Source organism: Engraulis encrasicolus, chromosome 21 (genome assembly GCF_034702125.1).
Source record: "Engraulis encrasicolus isolate BLACKSEA-1 chromosome 21, IST_EnEncr_1.0, whole genome shotgun sequence".
In the NCBI taxonomy this organism is placed as follows: Eukaryota; Metazoa; Chordata; class Actinopteri; order Clupeiformes; family Engraulidae; genus Engraulis; species Engraulis encrasicolus.
In genome coordinates this window covers 32,698,346-32,706,818 of record NC_085877.1, presented here as the reverse complement: position 1 = coordinate 32,706,818, position 8,473 = coordinate 32,698,346, and the positions used below count along the sequence as shown (strand labels likewise).

The window sequence follows — 8,473 nt, the reverse complement described above, 5'->3', positions numbered from 1 at the left end:
AGCAAGGCTCGGGGGGTACACAGGACAAAAAAGGTTGGGAAACACTGGCCTACGATACCAAAATGAATAGAAGCAGTTTATAAGTCAATAGAGCTGAGATAACAGGAGAGGTGGTGCTGATTTTCTCCGCCTCTCCACCCCTTTTCCTGAAACTGATTTCACGAGGGTACACCTCATGATACAAATTAGGCCTGTTTTATGCCCATTATCTTGACACTGTGCCCATTAGTTCTGTGAAATGTAATTGACAATCTGTAACATTCATTCACTGAGCTATGCTGATGATCATCCAGGATGATCCTATTAGACTGAAGGCCGGACCCCAAAAATGTCAATTCAATAGTTACCATCAAAGATACAAGCCCATTTTTTGAGTATAGCATTATAAAAACCCGGAAAGTAGTATTTGATTTGTTTCCACCTTTGTTTCGCGCACATTTAGCGAAAATATCGTTTTAAAGCGTCTCATTTTTGAACAGGCATTTACTCAGGACAACTACAGCGAAATTGCGCGTCTCCGTGACAACAAGGCATAAACGTCCTCGGGTTCCACTGTCTGAAGCATTCACGCGCTGTCTGGAGCATTCGTGTTGGGGACTTTTTTCCTCTCTGTCTGGTTGTACTCTTGTACTCATATATACTTCAAGAATCTCTGTGGTAAGTGTCAATAAAGAAACCTTGATTTTCACTGAAACATAACCCATGAAAAAAACTGCTGATCAATAACTGTGGCGAATATCAATATATAACGGTAATCGGGTAATGAAATCTTGAAGGGTAGTTTATAATGGCACTTGAGTAATATTGGCTTAGAACTAGCTAGCGAGTCCCATTCTCATGTCACCCACTTCATTCATCACGTTGTAATTTAAACGTAGGCCTAATGACAGGGGGGAAATGACTATTACATACAAGTTGAACAGTCTTGCAACATGCAATCTGCGACTATAGTTGTGAGCCTTCTCTCAAAACAAGTAGGCCATGTGATCACTCAAAGCAAGGTAATGAAAAAGGAGGTGCACCGCACGCATGGCTTGTAGGAGTAGCCGAAAAGTTACAGAAGTATGTCTAAGGAGCAAATGCGTTTAAGAGCTAGTCCATTTTCAATGTCTCCAAGCCTCCAGTCCCTTTTCATAAGGCTACTTTGTTTTTTGAAAAAAATAGCCTACGTTCTTGTGCTGCCATGTCTGCGGGCATGTTCTTCAAATTATGTTCAACATCAGATTAATTGACCCTAACTTACTTCATGCATGTACCAGCTATCCACAGACAGCATATACACCAGTAATTCATCATCAGATGGGTAGGCTTTGTATGAATAGTTCTAGGCCAATTTGAAGTGCCACCAGGAATCTTGATGTGCCCTGTATTTAATGTCTAGCCCACCACACACAGTATCCTGACGGTGGTGTATGTAGCTAAACAGATATGAAAGGTCAACACACACTAGGCCTACTGCTAAATCGATGTCAGAAAATGCCAATGTACAGCTACTACAAAGATATTTGCAACTATAATTACTGAAGTACAATCGCCTCCAAAAGAGTTGTCGCCTACCCATCTGTTTGGAATAACAGCTAATAACCTGACTTTCAATTAATCACTTGGCTTCAGAAGTCACTCATATGAAAGCTACAACCCTCTCGAATGAAAATGTATGTACAAAAATAAATTTCATGCACCAAAGAAAGATTGACCCTTTAATGAACACAAACAGGGCAGATTTTGACAAGACAAAAGTTTTGTCGCCTATCGAACATAATGTGAAAATGAGCAGATAAGTCACTTCAAAACACTTCAAATACGCAGATCGGGTGTCATACTTAATCACTGGTTCACTCACACCTCTCCAGAAAATCAACTTTGGCCTTAGGTGTATGTTTAGGGTCATTGTAATCATGGAAAGCAACGCAATGAAAATCAATGGAGTTCAATGAGAGATGGTGACATATTTGCTATTCGTAGAGCAATATATTTTTAACTTCATGATGTAATCAATGATAAAAGCCCTCACACACCAGCAGCATGCATGCAGCTCCACATAAGAGCTGTATCCCTCCCATGTTTGACTTTAGGCACCATGTATTTTTTCCAAATGCTTCACCTTTAACACCAAAGAAGTCTCTCCCACTGTCCTGTCTCAGAAAAGCCAGCCAAGAGTATGTCAGGCCTAATTCTGACAAAAATGAAGGCTAATGGGACTCATACTCTGAAATCAAGATCCCAAGATCAACCATTTTAGAACTGATAGCATCAGAACTATATGGTGTTGGAGATGAAGAATATGAAAAAAGAGAAATGGTGCATAAAGTGAAACATGGTACAGATACACCTCTTATGAGGAGCTGCATGCATGCCGCAGGAGTTTGAGGGCTTTTGTCATTGATTAAATCATGAAGTTAAACATGTATTGCTCTACGAATAGCGAATATGTCACCATCTCTCATTGAACTCCATTGATTTTCATTGTGTTGCTTTCCATGATTACAATGACCCTAAACATACACCTAAGGCCAAAGTCGATTTTCTGGAGAGGTGAGAGTGATTCAGTGATTAAGTATGACACCCAATCTGCGTATTTGAAGTGTTTTGAAGTGACTTATCTGCTCATTTTCACATTATGTTCCATAGGCGACAAAACTTTTGTCTTGTGAAAATCTGCCCTGTCTGTGTTCAATAAAGAGTCAATCTGTCTTTGGTGCATGAAATTTATTTTTGTGCATACATTTTCATTCGGGAGGGTTGTAGCTTTCATATGAGTGACTTCTGAAGCCAAGTGATTAATTGAAAGTCAGGTTATTAGCTGTTATTCCAAACAGATGGGTAGGCGACAACTCTTTTGGAGGCGAGTGTGTAGAACATGAAGTGACATTGGAGTGGTTTAACTTTATGTGCAACGGTTGTTAAAGCATGTATGACATTTTTAAAATGTGGTGTGTTTGTATATGCTTGAACATCCCACAGACAAAACAGCTATCCAGCTATTTTCATACACCATGGTACCACAGCTTCATGATTAAAACTTCCTGGTTTATTTTCTTCATGTTTGTTCATTCAGATGGGTGTGTGGAGATCATGAAGATGGAACCTGCCAGCGAGCTCCAGCTCCAGCCCTTTATCCTCCATTTTAATAACAGTCATTTACATTTCATTAAACGTACTGTACCTGATGTCTCAACCAATATGACTTAAGTAATACATAGTACTGCTTTCAGTTGTTTCAGTTCAGCCTGAAGCAATGTGTTGACCAACAACACAAGAAGAACCCCCATATACATTTACGTCATGAGTCGTGTTGACTTTTAACTCGTTTATTTTTTAAATAAACACTTACTATTATCATCCCAATGTTTCTTGTGCTTGAGACCTGTATATTAACATGCCTTTACCATTTGACTTCTCATAATGCTGAACAGAAAAGGCCAGAACAGGCTTTACATATGTGTAATGTATTTTTATTATATGCTGCTTTTACTAATACAAATGCACACAGCCATTACTTAATAACTACTTACAATTGCAGGATTTAGCAGTACAAATGGTGTAGTTTATTTACATATTGTTTTGGTTTGTATAAACCAAACAAAACAGTTTTTGTTTGTCCTTGCAATAATCACAGCAACACCATGGAAGGCCCGTCACAGCAGCTGATGATGCAGCAGATCTGGTTTGTCCATGTTCTGAAAAGAGCAAGAGAAAGGGTTGACAAATTATTTTAGACAGTTCAGGTGTCAGAACAAAGGCCCAGTGGCCTCTGAATAAAATGCTTCGTTCTGCCTGTTGTAGCTAATTGTATTATGATGTTATGAACAAAAAGCAGTGAAAGACAGATGAAACTTGCGGGCGATGCGGACCGTGTCCTTGCCAGCTCTTGGAGGTCCTCAGGTGGCTCCAGGCCACACACAGGAAGCAGTAGTCCGCGGGGCCGTGGAAGTCCTCCACCTGCTCACGAGTCACGTTGATCACCACCTCCCACATCTGCTGCCCTGAAACACACAGCCATGGATATAGTGCCAGTTATATTTTATTACTATACACAAATTATGAGGGTGATCGCTTGACTCAGGAAATAGGTCTTAGATGTTACAGTTTTTGTCTTGTGAATGTAATCTTTGGTACCTTTTAAAATACTACCCTTTACATTATGCTTCCTGGTTCTATACCTAAGTGTAGGCCTAATTTCAGTCTCACTTACTGATGTGTTAGGTTTATTATGCTTGGGACATTATTTGTACAAATCACTTGGTTACATTTTGTTTATCTTCACCTCATAAGAGCCACACAGGGCAAGGCTATGGATTGCTAGAACCAGGCTTATGATAATGACTCACGTGTGTAATATAGTGTAGATGGCAGTCGTGACAGTGGCTCAAATCCTTATCCAGGAGTGGTCCTTCTATGGTGTGCCTGCTGAGGTGTACTGTTCAGAGAGGTACAAAAAAGGCACATGGAGGGTAATGAGAACAATATCCATTTTGTATGCAAACAACTTTAATAAGTAGCTGAACTTGTATAATAGTGACAGGTTTTGGGGTTAAAAAATGTCAGCATGGTATGAATATCCAGTAAATAGATACTGAATGAGGTATATTTCATTGAATGGCACTCGACCTGTATGCTACACTGCCCTACAATCTTAGAACGCAGTAACTCTAAAAACGGCAAACTGAGAAAAAAGGCTTCCATATGGCGCGACAACTGTGTTGTCTGTAAATTGGTGGTGACACTTCCTGGTAATGCTTTTTTAGGATAGAAATTTAATGCAAAAAAAAAAAACGCCAAAAAAACAACATTTATGTGTCTTTTTGCCACAAAAAACAGACTTACTGCGTTCTTGGCTGGTATTACTGCCACAAAATGGAGTTACTGCAGGAGTTACTGCGTTCTTAGCTTGTATTACTGTCTACTCCCAAACCAGTCCCATTGGAACGTGCAGCAGTAACTCGCCGATTTACTGCGTTTTTGTTTAACCTTTTTTGGGTCATTTTTGCACTTTCAAAATGAGTTTTCTCCAAAACGGGACGGTGTTGGACCACCATTTTTGGACACAAGACAAATGAGGTAGTTTAGAACCGATTTCCGATATAAAAAAAAAATCGACCATTTTGAGTTACTGCGTTCTAGTATTGCACGGCAGTACAGCCATGGATATGGACAATAGTCTTGTATTTTATTAAATATAACAATAATAGCTTCACAGAGGAATTGGATCTCAGGTCTAGAATCAGGAAGCATATTGTAAAGGTAGTATTTGAAAAATTACCAAAGACCACATTCACAAGACAATTTACAGTACTTCCAAGGCTCTGAGTTCCCAAGGAGAAATGTGCTTATCCGCAACAGAGTGGTAAGCTTACATCTGCACAATCTGGGTAGGCCTACTTGACTGGTAATAGTCACATTAACAGACTAAAACTGCACAATGTATTGATAGATGTAAATGTGCTTTCTTATACTGGGAGTGTGTGTACATGTGGTAGCCTACTGGCAGATTCTTGTTGGGACATCGCTTCTGCAATGACAGAAAACAACACAAGGGAGAACATTACTCCTAAAAGGAACGACGACATGAAATTGGCCTCCATAGTTTAGAGACAAATATGAAATGGCCTGATCTAAAGGTCCATTAGCACAATGACAAACATCTAACTTAAGTTCAGCATATGGGTACATTCAACTTTCACATGTCAACAGCCCAAGTATGAATATGCACAATATTAAGACGACAGATAAAACATTAAACTATAACCTCGCGGGTTGCTCGCGCAAACGAAAATGACCTCCGCGAATTATATTAAGCAATGTCTCTCAACATAAATTCTGCCAACAGAGTCACCCTACAATATAAACAATACGTGAGGAATGATGCATTTTGCAGGTGCACGCCACAAACCTAGAACTATTTTGCAGGTGCATGTCACAAACCTAGAACGATTCTAGTTTATGTGCTCAGACTATCTGCTGAAATGAAATAACAGTAGAGCTTGCCAGCTGTCGGCAGAGTTTACCCCCATATCATCCTGGGCAGGTGGCACATGACCATCGACGTTATGACCAACAACAATGGCGGCAGAAAAGAGTTGTAGCATTAATGATTTACAACAATACAACAATTGAAATACATATATCAAATGTGTAGTCATTATGAAACATTATGAAGTCTTACCTGAAAGTTTCTCCGTGAAGACTTCACACGTTTACACAAGACGAGAACGTTCACTTCCTGGTGTGACGTTAACTCGCCGGAAAATGCCATTGGTGGATGTGTAGCAACCGGCCTTTGGATTGGACCGCACCTCAGGATACGTTAGTAATAATTTTCGCTACATTAATCGCAATTTCCTCAAAAACACGCAACATTTCGAGTGGGAAACAACCGGCTATGTGAAACTAAGGATGTTATACAATTTCTGTTAAAAAATGGGCTTGTCTCCTGCAGGGTAATTATAATTTCGATAACTAAGCAAGATAGACTGTCTTGGCCTTCAGTCTATATGCTTACAGAGGTCACTGTCCCTGCGCCTTATCCAAATAGCCTACATTAGCCTATATAGGTCACAGGTGTAGTAAAATAGGCTATATAGGCATATATGTGTGCTTACCCTGTCTGAGAAAGGTTTTCACAGACTAAAAAGTCACAGGTAGATAGGCCTACAAACACTTTTGGCACTCCAGGCAACAACCTCCCAGTTATTCCGTTTCTTGCTATGTTATCATTATTATAATATTAGTTACAATATTTACTATATGTTGGGCTTAAAACTACTTTTTTACTTGACCATAATGTATGTGCACAACATGACAGTAATGGGATGCCACATATTTCTAAATAAATTCAATAATCTATTGAAAATTATCAATATTTTCCATTACTAATTAAACATTCAAAATGGCCGCCCCATATGACGTCATAATATGCTAACCCTCTACTGCATGAATTATTATATTTACCATGTAAATGTTTCAGTGCTTTTTTAGTGTTAAAATGAGTTAAATAATAGATTTCCCAAAAAAAATTAAATACAATTATTTTTAATTAAGATTTTAGCTTATGGTTTCCATATGGCAACTTCATGCAGTCGTGGAATCTTGTGTAAAATCAGGTTTTTCCTCAAAAAGAGACTTTTTCCTTGATAAAACTCCAATATATTACTTTCCAAATGTTAAAACACATTACATTACATAAATTAAAATATATATTTTTAGTATTTAGTGAAATTATTTTTGGTAAGATAGCAAAATATGGTCAACAATTCGGCTCATAGACGTGTACCACACATTTACAAAAAAGCTTCCGAAAAGGTTGTTTACACCTATTTGCAAACATGTACAATGCATTTTTACATTGAACATGTCTAAAATTACAAATATAAGTACAAATTATTCATTTGGCACAATAATTATAAGAAATATCTGTACAAATAGCCTCATACTACTCTAATTCTAAGTCATTCCAATGGGGTTGATTGGGGTGAATGGCCAAAATGTTGTTCCATAACTGCATGAAGTTGCCATATGGCAACCATAACATTTTACCATTAAAAAAAAAACCTTTGCATCTAAAGTTGTTTTAATGATGAAAAATAACAGTTTAAGTAGATTGCCGAGTGCATCAGATCATCAGCTGTGGTTACTCGCTCTGGAAATAATCATAGCTGATGATGCGACGCACTCGGCAATCTACTTCTGTGTCAAATAGTTGGCTTGACCGTAACTGTAGATATTGTCAAGGTAGTAGCTTCAGAAAACACATTCTGCAGACCTTTCAAGAATACATGAAGGGCTTTGGACACTTCGGTTTATGTGTGGATACCCTCAACATATTACGAGGTACGTGTGACGTTGTTTTGAGCTGTGCAAGACTTTAAAATGTTGTGTTTTTGAAATGTGTGTAACCGCCGAGAAACGATGCCCGCAATCTGTCATATTGCATAGCTGATATGGCTAACGAGGCTAACGTGATATTATCAAACTTTCTCAAAACGCATCCTTTTGCCTTGACTGTATTTCACCCCAAACAAGCAAAAATGAGGCAAACTTGTTACAACTCCGGATAAATCCTTTAACATTTAGAAATCTGGTAGACCTCGACAGTCGGATAAGCACACACCTATCTGGGAGTGGGGATTCGCAACTCGATTGGCCACAAGTCAGGACGAATCAAACAGACTCGATCAATGACGAGGCGGAAGTTGGTTCCGTTTCACTCAGTGAGTGTTCGTGACTGAACAGCATGCTAGAGAGATTAGAGAATGGCTGCTTTAGTCAACTAAAGAGGGATATATATAGTCCGGTTTCATAATTTCTCCATTCACCTCAATGCATTTTTTATGAGATCATAATTTCAACATTTTGCATTACTTTTTCAAAATTGCAAGTAAAACCTGTTTCGTAAGGCAATATCTTGTCTTGAAGTAAAACAACTTGTGTGTTTTGTTAAATGATTGTCGTGGTATGCTTTGTAAGTTTCCCT

The 8,473-nt window shown here is 38.6% G+C and overlaps 1 long non-coding RNA gene across 1 annotated transcript; it reads right to left on the bottom strand.

Annotated features, from left to right (window-relative positions):
• Positions 1-3,847: 3,847 nt before the first annotated feature.
• Positions 3,848-6,204, bottom strand: LOC134437068 (uncharacterized). Its single transcript, XR_010032322.1, has 4 exons — positions 6,167-6,204; positions 5,472-5,512; positions 4,332-4,420; positions 3,848-3,986 (listed from the first exon to the last, which is right to left on the bottom strand). It is a non-coding gene; the product is annotated as an uncharacterized LOC134437068 (long non-coding RNA).
• Positions 6,205-8,473: the final 2,269 nt, after the last annotated feature.